Source organism: Dinoponera quadriceps, unplaced genomic scaffold (assembly GCF_001313825.1).
Source record: "Dinoponera quadriceps isolate SergipeBrazil2010 unplaced genomic scaffold, ASM131382v1 scaffold405, whole genome shotgun sequence".
Classification (NCBI taxonomy): Eukaryota; Metazoa; Arthropoda; class Insecta; order Hymenoptera; family Formicidae; genus Dinoponera; species Dinoponera quadriceps.
In genome coordinates, this window is record NW_014554754.1 from 1,880,250 (window position 1) to 1,894,073 (window position 13,824).

At 46.9% G+C, this 13,824-nt stretch overlaps 1 protein-coding gene across 1 annotated transcript in view; it reads right to left on the bottom strand.

Moving 5' to 3' along the window:
• The window catches only part of LOC106741521 (Down syndrome cell adhesion molecule-like protein Dscam2), a 105,509-nt gene extending 91,976 nt beyond the window's left edge, over window positions 1-13,533 (bottom strand). Inside the window, 1 exon segment of the mRNA XM_014613639.1 lies at window positions 13,478-13,533. The gene's annotated coding sequence lies outside the window, so the exon portion shown is untranslated.
• Window positions 13,534-13,824: the final 291 nt, after the last annotated feature.

Genomic DNA, 13,824 nt, shown 5'->3' on the forward strand with positions numbered 1-13,824 from the left:
TCGTTCCTCTCGCCCCTCTTTCTCTCACCGTCTTCCCGGAGACCTTTGCCGCGTTAAGGAGACGACATTCGAGCGTGAGCAAAAACCAGCCGAGGCCAGACGAAACATCTCTTTCCATCTCTCTTCTTTCCTCGTGTGTTCTCTCTCCCTCTCTCTCTCTCTCTCTCTCTCTATCTATCTCTTTCGCCGCGATACTCGTTACCTTAATTACATTCGGAACGTAAACCCCGTAATCAAAGAGGGAGACGGCCCCAAGTCTCGCCGCTCACCACGAAGAACATTTTTCGCGATACACGAAACTTCGCGAAGCGAAGCGACTATTTCGGTCCCGTGTCCTCGTAAGATTCGACATTGATATCTCGCTCGTGACGAAAATACTTCACCGCGTTCTCGACGTTTCGCGAAGTGAGTCCCTCTCGTCGGAACGTATCTCTCAACGATACAGATCGCAACGAACGCGAACTGGAACACGATGAATTTCGTCGGCGATTAGGGATTTATAAAATATCGGTGTGAAATCGTATCGTCAATTGGGACAGTTGTGGCATAAAATGAGTTTTTCAAGAATTGTCGTTGAATTTCGCGCCATATATAGATTTAGATATGATTTAATTATCGGCGGAATTAGAAAACGATCGAACATTTGGAAACTGAGATATTCGCGACTAAAGATTACCTAGTTTTAGTTAATGTCCTCTTTTAACTTCTATTTTTAATTTCTTTTTTAAACCACGTTTAGAATTTTTATGAAAAAACCACTGGGACATTAAGAATTAATATACGCAGAGGCAATGTATAAAAGTTTCAGAATTATCGACCATTTTGTTTTGAAAACATAACCCTAGGAAATTTATAATTTATAGTAATACCCGCAATGCATGTTGTATACATTTAAATATTTACATCACTTTCTATATATGTGCACCTCTATTAGCTCAACTGTAAATAAATAAAGTATTAATAAGTAAAATAAGTAAATCATATCTCCGCGTGCCTGTAATATTTTGCGTATACATATTTATCGTAATTTCACTTAAAATCAACATTTCTTACTTGAATAGTTAAATCAAGTTATGGAAGTGTGTTTTTTTCAGGAAATAATACATTTATGAGGTCTCCTTGATATCGCCGCTCAAAACCGTCACTCTACAACCATCTTAATCTTTGATCTACATCGTATAGTCGACTAGGTCGAATGATTAATATTGCATGAATACACTTGATTCTTTAATTCTTCGTTATGTGAGGTTTGGAGAAAACGAGGGAAAATGATTAATCGAAGCGACGCGCGTCTAAGTCTTGCGTACGCAGCCGTCGGTATAAATATGACCAATACGGCGAAATCAGCCTCTCGATGTTCGCAAGATCCTCCATCCGCCTTATTCTTGTCTCAGTCTTGAGGTCGACATTTAGTTTTCGGAGGAACAAACGGGCAAACGCGAACTACAAGTAACGTCACCTCCATTAATCTTCCTCCCTCTCGGATTAGATCCAACCTAAGGGATTCTCACGATCTTGTCTCGGCCGAAATTACGATCGCGACCTCTTCGTGACTCCGCATCATGAAAGCTGATTGAATCCCGTAAGGGAGCGGCGGAACGATCGAAATTACAATATATCGAATATCCAACGAAAACCGCGTATCGACTTCTCTCCGAGCGCGGGAATGATTGCTCCGTCGTTCGCCGATTAACCCCGAAGATTTTATAACAACGCATAAAATATTCTATAACCGACCTAAGCGGGACTTGAGCGCTTTTTGCAGCCTCGCAAATGTTATTTGCAGTCTTTTAAATAATATATTATTAATCATACCAATCTCACGAGCGCGTGAAAGTATTGGAAAATTATCGAATATTTATCGACGCAAAACCTCGCGATGCGCGATTCCACGCGCGTAATTTCCGCAAATTGGGAAGCCCTTTATGCGCGCGCGTGCGTGTGTGTGTGTGTGTGTGTGGGCACGCGCATATTTCAAGCCACGAACTTGACGATGAGCGATGAACAATAGTGCAACAAAGGGTAATAGATAGCAATGAGGTATTGTTCCGTGTTGCTTTCAACGAGTCCAATTAAAGCACGTCCTTCCGTCGGCTTAAAGTCGGAACGCGGATGGAGTGTTTTTTCAACGGCGATGAATGGGACACGCGCGGGAAATAGTGCATCCTAGGTTTCAATAAAGCCTCGCTACTGGCACACGCGTGTCCCGCTATGAATTACCGCCTTTCCGGGATCCGTCGCGATTGTGCGCGTCGTGGGAATAATTAAAATATAACAAATCGACAATGCGCGGCGAAACGTATCGATCCTCGGCCTCCACGGTCCTTTTCTTTCCCGCTCGAACAATATATCCGCCGATATATACGCGATCCGACAAAGCCCTCGACATGTATAGCGCCGTGATGAGCTGACAATGAGATACGTGCCTCATTCTCCTCGGCGTGCCGGATCGATCCTTACGACTCGAACGCTATCTTGAGAGGAGCGGATCTTTTGTATCTCGAAGAAAAAAAGAAAAAATTGATACGCCTCGACGAATCCATGGGAAATTCAAGTCCGGAGTTTCTGCGTAAGCGCGTGTCGAAAGGTCGAAGGAGAAATCCCGGCCGGGTGGGTGAATTTCGAGCGGCGGTGCGTAACGCGAGACGGCGGCGTAACGATGTTTTTCGCGTAAATTATCCGCTCGGGCGGCAAGCCGGACGACCTGCACGCGCTCTCCTTGATATTTTTCTGGTAAAAAATAGAAGCTCCCCCCTTCACAGTTGTGTCGATACGCGGCCGCCACGGCGGATCGATACCGAACGAAGACGCCGAAGCGAGGGAAAAACAAAATTCAATTAGAAATGCAGGCCGCAGGGCGAGGCCGGGGCCGCGCGCATCCGGCAAGCCGGATGTAATGCGATTACCGGCGGCTGAAAATTGTGTTCCGAAGAATCGAATTTGCGGTCAAACAAAATGGTCAATGCTGCGCGCAGCTCTCGTCGAACGATCGATGCGCGAGCGATGCGAGATGCCGCTCGAAACGGAATGAGCAACGCCATAAACTTCTTCGTCTTACTTCCACGCCAGTGAGATACCGCTGGCTCTAGCAAATGATAAACTTGTGCAAGAAGTAAGAAGGATGAGCCAGTCGGCGAGGAGGAGGAGGGGCAGGAAAAAGCAGAAGGGGAAGGAAGTAGGAGGACAGAAGAGAATGTTGAAGAAGTCCTCGAACGGTCAATATTTGTCTGCGGTATCTTGTTATTGACGAGATTATTGAATGTCTCCGTAAGAAACACTCGAGAATTGTCAATAACGGAAGTACCCGCCAGATGAAATAGCTTCCCCGACTGTTGACGATTGCGAATAAGTCGAGACGATGTGTACCTTGTCCTTTAATAACGCTCGGATTAAAGCTCGATATATATTTCGAGCTCTTCACGTCACCGTTGCAGTCAAATTATCGAGCGCTCGTTGTTACGCCCGGTAATTTCTTTGCGCGTCTCGTTGTGCCCTTCGTCCTAGAGACATTCCTAAATAGATTTCCGTTCCATCCGCTCGTGCAAATGGATGCAAAACCGGAAGATAAAGGCGCGTCTCGAGGTCGCGTAGAGCCCAATGCGCGTTCTTAGCCCTGTTCTACACTGCGTCGGAGTCGTTAGTGTCGATTATACTTGATCCGGTATTCATAGTTGGATCTTATATTTAACATCGTCTTCATCTTCGAACACTGTACGGCTTGTTTTATTGGTTATGAAGCTTCGTACCTGAGAAAACAAGCCGCGCAGAATTTGAAGACGAATTGAAAACGACGTTAAACCTGAGAGTAATATCCTTGATCTTGTTGTTGAAATAACATCATAGGTCTCTCGGGCCTGCGTCAGGAAGAAAATTATAAAAATCGTGGGTTTTTCGTCTTTTATGAATTACTTATTCATTAATAAGTTTATCTGCCAGGTTTATTATGAAGTTTCACTTGTTGCCTTGTAAACTGATTGCTGCCCGGCGAAAGAAAACGCGTGTAGGCGCTCAGAAGCCTAACACGTTACCGTCAGGGTTCAATCAATATGAGATCCAACTGTGAATACCGACCCGAGTATACAACTGCACAGAAGAAAGTACTAGATTCAAGTACATAATTAGAAGAGAACGAGGTAATACCGGTCATCTTTATACTCGAAAAGTTTGTTTTCTGCGATGTGAAGATCGCCGCTAAACTTTTTGTGGAGAATCTGGGAGAGATGATGAAATGTAGTTTCGTTACATATTTTACGGATTATGGGCGCACAAGAGTTGCACTGGTTGGGAATCCCAATTTGGAATACCCCCAAGGGCTATCATTGTAATGGATGCAATTGAATAATTATTCAACTCGTGATGAATGTTAAATTTCCGTCATATCTCTCCCTAAATAAATGTGTTTAATTTTCAGTGAAATGCCTGTTTTTTCTAGCTTTATGTGGTACTTAAACGTACATCGTTGACCGGCATTACTCCGAAGAAAGGGTAATCCCGGTCAAACTTCATTTTCCGCTTTTTCACTCGCCTCTCCAGCACACATTTTTAAGGATTTTTTCTACAAGAGTCTCTATATTTAAAAAAAAACATCTTTAGGTTTCCCATTTCGTAAAACGGATGCTGAATCATACATTTCTTACCAGTTTCATGAGATTTTCCGCTTAGGTGACCGCCATTGCCTCGTTCTCTTCAATCCCAATACACCTTAGCGAATCATTTCAAGATTAAGCGAAATTTTACTCGATTCAAGTGGATATTCCTTAAATGTGGAAAAAGTGCTACGTTTAAATAATACTTGATCCGAGTGAAAATTCGCCGAGGAGTGTTGGAGAAATTATTTCACTAGAATCTACCTCCTTTTTCTACTTGCAGCTAAATTCGACTCCGAGGTACGCGCTGTGTAACAGGCCTCAGGGTTAGCGAAATGGGGGCTCACAAAACGTTCTCTCATCGGAGCGCGAGCGGATCGGAGAGGCGGTCGCGGCAGACGGAGGTTCTGATTACCGGGGCTTTGCATCGCGAGGAAACGCAGCGAGCACGGCGCTCGTCTTCGTGCTTTCTCGTGAAAGCGATATACAAACAGCGACGTCCTTTCCGCTGAGTCAAAGACACCGTGGAATCATATCCGTTCTTCTCACTCGGTTGACTTCCGTCTTGCGTCGCTGATGCGCCACGTAACGCGCAATGAAGTCGAAGAGCTCGCTCTCGCAAGCCGGAACGTGGTGGAAAGCGAAGAAGAGAAGGAAGAGAAAAAGGGGGGGGGGGGAGGGGGAAAAAAGCCGGAACGAGGNCGAGTAGAAAGGGGAGGGTCAAGTGCGTTTGAACAGACACACGACACTCGACCGTCCGCCCTCCGTCGTTGTCTTGTCTCCGACGACTCGCCTGCGTCCTCTCTCGCTTCGCGTCCTGCTCGCCCTTTGTATCGTTTTTACAATAGGGCCGACACGGCCGGTAAAGATTTTTTAGCCCGCGTCGTCCTCGCGCCGTTCATTTCCGCGACACGGGATGTATCGGGAGGAACGGCTGGCGGATGGGAAGTTAAGAGGAGGCGATCGCGGAAGACTCGCGGAAACATTGTTGCGTGAGCGACGGGGGTAGCTGCGGCGGAAGTAGAATCCCGTTAAGAGAGTGAATATCGTAACGATTTTGATGGGTCTCGGGGTCGGCCTGTTGGCGCAATCGGGAAATTTGACCCGCGGGAGGTAATAAAATTAATAACAGCGGTGGGCCGCGTTACAATACGCGGAAACCGTAAAGGCCGATGCTCGGTTGAAAAGCGGGCTTGCCTGCCTTTATGGAATTACGATCGGCGAATAAAATGAAATTAAACGAGGGTGTAATATTTTTCGCCTCTTCTTGTCGGAACGATCCGGCCGGGGAAAAGGGGGGCCGCGACATTCGGACGAGTTTAATCGTGGCGCGCGATAAACGTACAATGTTTTAGAATGAAAAGCGTTAATTTAAACAAGAGGGGACGGGCGATTATGCAACAATGGGCCGACGCAATTTTCAGCGGAAGAGGAGAGACCCCGTAAATCGCGGTCTTCGTCACCGAGAAATCACCGGCAGCATAAAAATGCCAACGCCGGGCGATTTTACGCTACGCACGGAGACGCGTCCTCCTGCGCCTCCATACAGGGTGTCTCGCTGTTACCGGATAATCCATCTTTACGGATCGCCCTAATGGGTTGCGTTTCCGCGTTGATGTTCGCGCAGGGAAAAACGCGCCGAAATGTTATTATCGCCGGCGGCACGCCATTCGCCCTGCCGCGAACCCGCGCGAGAAGCGTGCTGCGCTGTTTTTCCGCGCGCTCTTATTTAATAACTTGGCATTTTCTTGCAACTTCTTCCCACGCACACATGTACACGTGTCGTACGGTGCAACTCGGTCTGTAACTTATGGCACTAATCCCGTGGGACGGTGACCGCAAGTCATATTTTCTCGCCCCCGTTGTTTCTGTCACTCGCGAGCACTTCTGTGTACAACCGCGCGCGCGCGTGTGTGTGTGTATGTGTGTGTGTTACGTAACAAATATATAATCGAAACTTCCTGATCTCGGAGTGACGGAAACTTTACACCGAGCGCCGGGTCAGTCGTGCGAGAACAAGTCGCTTCTTCTCGGGGCGAGAATTCGACGCGAAGCGTCAAACCGGAGATTGCGTTCGTCTCTTCGGATTCCGATGAGGGACGCCGCTAATTAACCTTTTAATGGCAGAGTCGGGGTCGGATGCAACCTCATGACACGTGCATCGTATAAGCGTACACGCGTTTCTCTTGAGGTCACGCTATTCTATTTTCTATTTTCCGCTCGTTCTCTAGTCGTCTTAGCGTCGTTCAAGTATGAGCGACATATTCCTCCGATTCTCGCTTGTGTCAGAGTTTCTCCGGTACCGGGGTCGGATCCGACCCTCATCTTGCTTGACACGCTCGGAAAATCCACCTTGCCAATAAATCGCGTTTGTTAGGGACTGCATCGTCCTCCGAGAAACGTTTATCCCTAGTTCGGTGAACGATCGCGAACGTCGGCGAAGGGTCAGCGCAGTCCTCGAGTGCCGATCGCATCGCGTCTTCGCTCCGAGAGATCAACGTAAAGTCGTGTGTTAGCGGGACACCCCGTATGCGCGAAAGCCCCGACATATCCGCGATTTCGAACGTCTCCCGGCATCTCACATCCACGTCGCACGCGCGCATATACAGAGTCGTCGTGCTCGCGCGTGAAGGGAAAAAGAGAGAGAGAAAGAGAGAGAGAGAGAGAGAGAGGACAGCTGCTAACCCGAGCCAAGCGCTCCTGAAAACGAACTGCTTTTCACCGCTGTGGAAACATTTTTAACCTGGCGCTCGCCCGCTCGTTTCTCTCTTTAAATCGCTCGGTGCCGCGGCGATACGTTAGCGTGCTCCCAGGGCGGCGGCTTGCGTCGCACCAGACTCGTTTCTTTCAACCACCGGTGGGATCAGTCGCCGCCGTCGCGGTTACCGATATTCCTCACGGATAATCGTCTTACGATCTTCGCCCGTTCGTCTCTTTCCGTTCCCGTACCCTGTCGGCCTCCCTTTCGAGCTCCCTTCCTTGCGTTGTTTGTCTCGGGCTAAGGAGGATAGAATAAGTAGGCTAAGCCTCGCTCAGCTCTCACGGCTACGAAAAGGCCAAGAGAGATGCACCTCGCCCGATGCGCCCTGTACGCGAGATAACTCTCGCCGGAGTCGCACGGATAAATTTGAAGGATTTTCGCGTACCCGGGAGACGGTTAGGGATCTTTCAGTCGGCATCGATACTTTGAAGTATCGACGCACGGCCATTTGGTGTTCGATGTTTCGCATCGATACTTTGAATTTCAATATCGCAGCGTATCGCTTGAAGACGTAAATCGATCTGTTACTAACATAGGCCGAGTACAATTCGGCTGTATTCCGGTTATCGAATGGTACTTATAAATATGTCCTTATTTCAAGCCGACCTCAAATACTGTCCTCACGTTTTCACAGACTTTAATATGACCTTTTTATCGATTAAAAACTTTTTGAAATGGCACGGGCTAAGCGGCATAACGTTACCGCGCAAAATGGACGTAGTTCACACGTAGTTTCTCGAGAGGCTCGTTGAAAAATGTCGACAGGGCTCTTACCTTTAATAATATAGAGTTTCGAATTTTATTCAATAAATAAAGTGATATCTAAAGGCGGTATTTACGGTCAGATCTTATATTCAAGATCGTCTGAAATTTATCTTCAGACACTGTACAGATCGTTTCATTAGCTACGAAGTATTTGAAGATGAACTTAAGACGATCCTAAATATAAGATCTAATTATAGAATATCGTTCCAAAAAACGTGTCAAACAGTAACGATAATATAATGTCTAATATCGGTACATGTCTAGTCAATATATCGGTGTATTTTTTAGTACAATGTATTTTAATATGTATCGACACAAAATATCGATACTTTATGCTCGTCTACGCATCCCTACTCAAGTTTTTTCATTCGTATACGAATCTGGGATTTTAGGAATTAAGAGAGGGTACAGATGAAAATCGGACGAGAACAATTTGGCGTCTCGACGATAACCGACCGGAGAATTTTCGAGTCGCGATCTTTCGCGAGTCCTCCGAGCTTCCGAGCGCGCTGTCTCGCGATCGGTTGTCGTCGCGATATCGCCGATATAACTCGCGAGCAATCGTCCCGCGATCTCTGCTCCTTCGTCTCCTTCCGTCCACCTCTATTCCGCGCGGCTCTCCGCCCCATTGTTCTCCCCGAACGTTCCGCCCTTTTCACCCCCTTTCGGATCTTTCGCGAGCCGCAAGTCGTAAAATCGTATTACTGCGCGCTGCGCGGCCGAGAGGGTTATGTATCATTGACATGTTTTACGGCGAGAGAGCGCGAGGAGGGCAGGAGGGATAGGTGGTTGCTCGCCGGGAGAGCGCAGAGGAAAACATCGGTCGTTGGGCGGCAATAAAGTGTGCTTGGCGGCCCGTATTTGTATTCTCGACAAGCATGTTTCTATTTCCGGTGCCGGTGGAATTGTCTAGTGCGGCTGTCTCGAACCGGCCGATATTCGCTTAAACCGGTCATCTTAGGACATAGTTGCGACGAGGTAGTCCGAGGATGCTTTGTCCTTCGTTTTCAGGCGCTCGATAAATCGCAGGAAAGCTTGCCGACGTATCGACCACTCGAGAATTGAAAAGTGCACGGAGAAAATATTATAAAAATTACCACAAAATTGTGTAATGTCGGACCATGATCGGAGTTATGATCGAAATTATGCTGTGCTGTAATCTTTAATGATGTGTACACGTGATATATATACATCATTGAAGATAATAATAGATATCATAATATCAGTCATAATTCCGATATGGTTCAGCGTTACAAAATTATGTGATCAGTTGTATTACAATATTTTCTCCGTGCGGAGAATTCATGTACAGTGAAAAATAATTCTTTGGATTTAATAACATTTCTAATAACATTTCTTTAATTGAAGTAAATTTGTCTTTCGAAATAGAGCAAACGAATGTTTTTGATTCGATAAACAAGATTATTTAGTTTTTCCAGACAAAAAATATTTTTTTTGTACTTCAATCTGAACATCACAATTGATTGTCACAAGCAATAAATTACTTGAACATAAGTTAATTAAATATAGTTAAACATAGTTTAACTAACTTATTTTCAAATAATTTATTGCTTGTGACAATCATCGTGATGTTCGGATTGAAGTACAAAAAAATATATTATTTGACACAAAAATATTTATTGTCTGGAAAAACTAAATGATCTTGTTTATTATTAGTAAGGAAAATATTTTATATGTATTATATATAAAATATATAAATATTATGTATCTTATAATTTACTTTATATTTTTTTATATGTTAGGAAAAGAATTTCTCTGCTCGAAGTGATGAAACAATATTTAATACATAATAAAACAAATCTGCTTATTGAAAACGAAATATTATTCCCTCTAAATAAAATACCGTTTTCTCAACGAAGCAACATGGTTCACCTCAGTGAGATATTTTCACTCAAACAAAATGACATTTGATATTGAATTATATTATTCCAATAAACCGAATCCAAGTCGAACAAGCACGTGCGCTAAATCCAAGGAAATCTTTTCGTGTAGATTCGCATTTGTCGATAAAGCAGCCCCGAAAATCTTTGCCGTCAATGGCCCGAAATTACTCGATATTAAAACACCCCGCAGGTCTCCTCGGGTGAAACATTTCAACGCTAATTTATGACGCCTCTTCTCTTTCTTTCATTTTCATCAATCGGCAAGAGATATTCTGTCAGATATTCGCGCGGGTGGGCATACGTCGTTCCCGACGGAATAAACGCGCTCAAGTATCGAATGTATCTCATTGCCCGCGGGATTTATTAGCGGCGAATTAACGTCGCCACGTCGTAAAATTAATCGAGTTTGTCGAACACGCGTTCGGCTGTGTTACTGACTCGCGGTGTTGGTAGTACACCGCACGCATTGCGCCCATAATTCGCGATCGTAATCGGCCTACCCGCTGCGTTCTAAGCTACGAGCGGTTTAAAATCCGCCGGTTTCATGCCGACGGAGATTATTGCCCCGACCGTTTCCTGTCTTCCCCCAGAATTGCGCGGACGATCACTTCGAGCGTAGTATTATGCGCGACCGTTCAGCTTGTCGCGACCGACACGCTCCGATCTGAATCGACGGCTGGGCGAGTTAACGGTACGCTTGTCTCCGCTTTCGATCCGGGTGATTATGAGCGTTTCGCTCGCCTGCGCGTTCATCTCGTTACAAACCGCCTGATTACAGTCGGCTGCTTTCACCGTGCGGACGCTGTCGCGGCTGGCCGTGGACGCACATCGCCCGGGATAATACCGAGCATTAGATAGGATCAGAAACCATCGCGCTTATCTCGTCGAACTTTGATCGATTTGCGATTCTTTCCCTACCTTCGACGAACTTATCTCGATGGGAACGCGCGCGATACTAAGTGAAAAAGCCGCAAAAATACCATCGCCCGAACACGCAAGGACATTCTTGTCGTTTCGCTCGTTAAATGCGGATGTTTATACATTTAATATAGAATATGCGTACATCTGTTGAATATATATACATATATTCGGTGTTGAAGGTTTTAGATGCTCGCATTTAAGAAACAATAAGAATCTCCGGGTTTTCGTATCCGAGGCCATCGTAAGCCAGTGCTTTTACCTTAAAAGACGTCCAATTTTTCAGTCTCTCTCGCACGAGATTTCCCGCTGAAACGATAAACCGATTTGAAAATATTTCGCCGAAGCGCGCTTCGAAACGCGAGATTCCGTTGGCAACGCGCGCGGGAATTCTCGGCGAAATCTGCGCGCTCTGTTAACCGCTAAGAGCCGCCGATGTCTCGACAAAATGTAAGAACGCGGGGGGTGAGGGGTGTTTCATTATCCAACGGACATCGGGCAACGTGATCGCACGGCTCGAATGTCCACGTCGGGGCGCGTCTTAACGCCTATAAATACGTTAACGAACGCGCTCGGCGCTTATGTCGCGAGTTTAATTATGCACGCATTTGCCTTGTAATTAGCACAGGGCTGTTTGGTTACGGCCGGTCCGATACTCACGGAACTGTAACTCACGTGACCTGTTTGTGAGGTTTGAATTACGTAATGCGGGCTGCTATCCACACACGCGTACACTGGAAATGACATGTCTATGATACATGACCGTAACGTATGTATCTTGCAGAGGCCATTACATATGTAAAGGTATTTATTTTCAATTAGTGCCACTTGATCGGCCCCCGTAAAATGCATTGCGGCGTCGCACCGGCGTTTATTTGCACGGCACCGAATATCCCCGGCGTGTTTTTAACGTTACCGATGTAATGCGATACCGCGAATATATTAATTAGCGATACGATGGACACTCGATTACCTCTCTCGCGAGAGAGAGAGAGAGAGAGAGAGAGAGAGAGAGTCGCTCGACCAATCCCGTCGAACATGGAAAAAATTCGCCCGGGACGAATCGTAGCGGAACGTTCGCAAAATCGAGACGCGTAAATTTCAGCGCGATTATCGCGGCAAAAATTGGCGCGTCTAACCGTCCGGCCTGAAAATTAACTTCCGGCTGTCAATTGACGATGAACGTGCGTCAACACGTGTGCGTTTGGCAGTGTCGGTAGGGAATGGCAGCGCTCCGAAGTAATTTCAGGATAATTCACGGCGTTACGTCCTGCGGGCGGCGAAACAGCCGGTGATGCGCATTTAAAGATAATTCGGGGCTCGAATTCCTTCTGCGCGAGAGCACTTGAACGAGAACGAGAGGCATATCGGCGATTGCTCCGTTTAATGGGCCGGAAATATTAAGTCGATCGTACGTACGACAAAGTGGATTATCGGTCTTCTTTAATCCGGTCCTCCGGGGACGGGCGGAAGTTGTCCGTGCGAATCTGCCGCGTCGGAAATTTTCAGATTATTCACGCGAATACCGTCGAGTCGCAATCTCTCAAAGCCCTTGAAATAGGGAATTCGCGAGGCGTTGGACGGTTATTTGTGAAGAAAGAGAGAAGGAGAGGGAGAAAGAGAGAGAGAGAGAGAAAGAGAGAAATACCGTGCACGCACGATCGGAGTCGGAAGAATTTTGAAAATAGGGTCGCCGTGCTCAGCCGGAGGGAAGAATTTGGCGGAGCAACAAGTGTTTTCATTACTGTCCGGCCTCGCTCATTTCCGGTCGCATTTTAATTATTCGAATTAGCCTCATCATTGCGTTGACTTAATCGTAATATTATCGGGGCGAGATTACGTCACGATCCTCGTCAAAGTTGCTAATAATTCCGGAACAACGTTAAACACTACGCCAAAGGGTGGGCAATAATGGCGGGCGTCGAACGGTTACGCTTTGATCAAACGCGTTAATGACACACCAATAGCACAACAAACGCCCCACCCCGTGCAAGCCGCAGGATGTGAAATGTATTACGGCGGAGGTAAACAAAGTTTGCCGCTGAATTTCACGAAGGCTACTTTTTTTCCCCCCAGCCGATTCGATACCGCTCCCGGAACGGGGGCCGATTGAAAGTTGGTCTCTCATAAGAAGGTTAAGGGCTCAAATTCATTCCTCCCTTTCTTTTTCTTCCTTTTATGCCGTCTAATACTGCTTCGAGCGCGGTAATCGGTTTAAACGGTATAATTGAACGGCGCAGCGCGGCGATGTAAATAAAAATAGCGAGTTGCGCGAGGTCGAGGCGGTCCCGGCGGGCCGAAGTGATGTCGGTCAGCGTATAATCAGCCGAATTATAACGCGAGCCGCACGCGGAAACATCGGCTTCGACCGGATTTTCAGTTATTCCACCGAATTTCCCGTTTCGCCGGTCGCAATTCCGCGGAAATCGTTCGGGAAACTCCGAGTGTCGTCCGGCAGTTTCGCAGCGTTATCGAGAGTGGAGGCGTTGCCGAGCCGGGGAACAAGGAAGCGTTCGGTCGTCGATCCTCCATCTGCGAATTACCTCGGAGCCTCGGAAGAGGCGCACATCGAACCGGTGTATCGCTGTTGAAATATTTGTACGTTCTTCATCTCCCGGCCAACGCGCGCCCCGACGGCTTCCTTTGGTCCCGCGAGACGCCGGCGGAAAGGACGCGGAATGGATGACGGGAATTAGGTTTTCCGTGGGATATGTGACCGGCTTTTCTAGACGACGGTGTCTCTATACGACGTCAAAGCCACGGCACCGCCGCGGCGGCCAACTTTCTCGCAAAGGTGCCTCCCCTCCGCCTACTACCCTCGCTACTTTCAACATCCCCCCGACGTTGCGCGTTCAGAAAAAGTATCCACGTGTGAGCGCTTCCCTCCCGG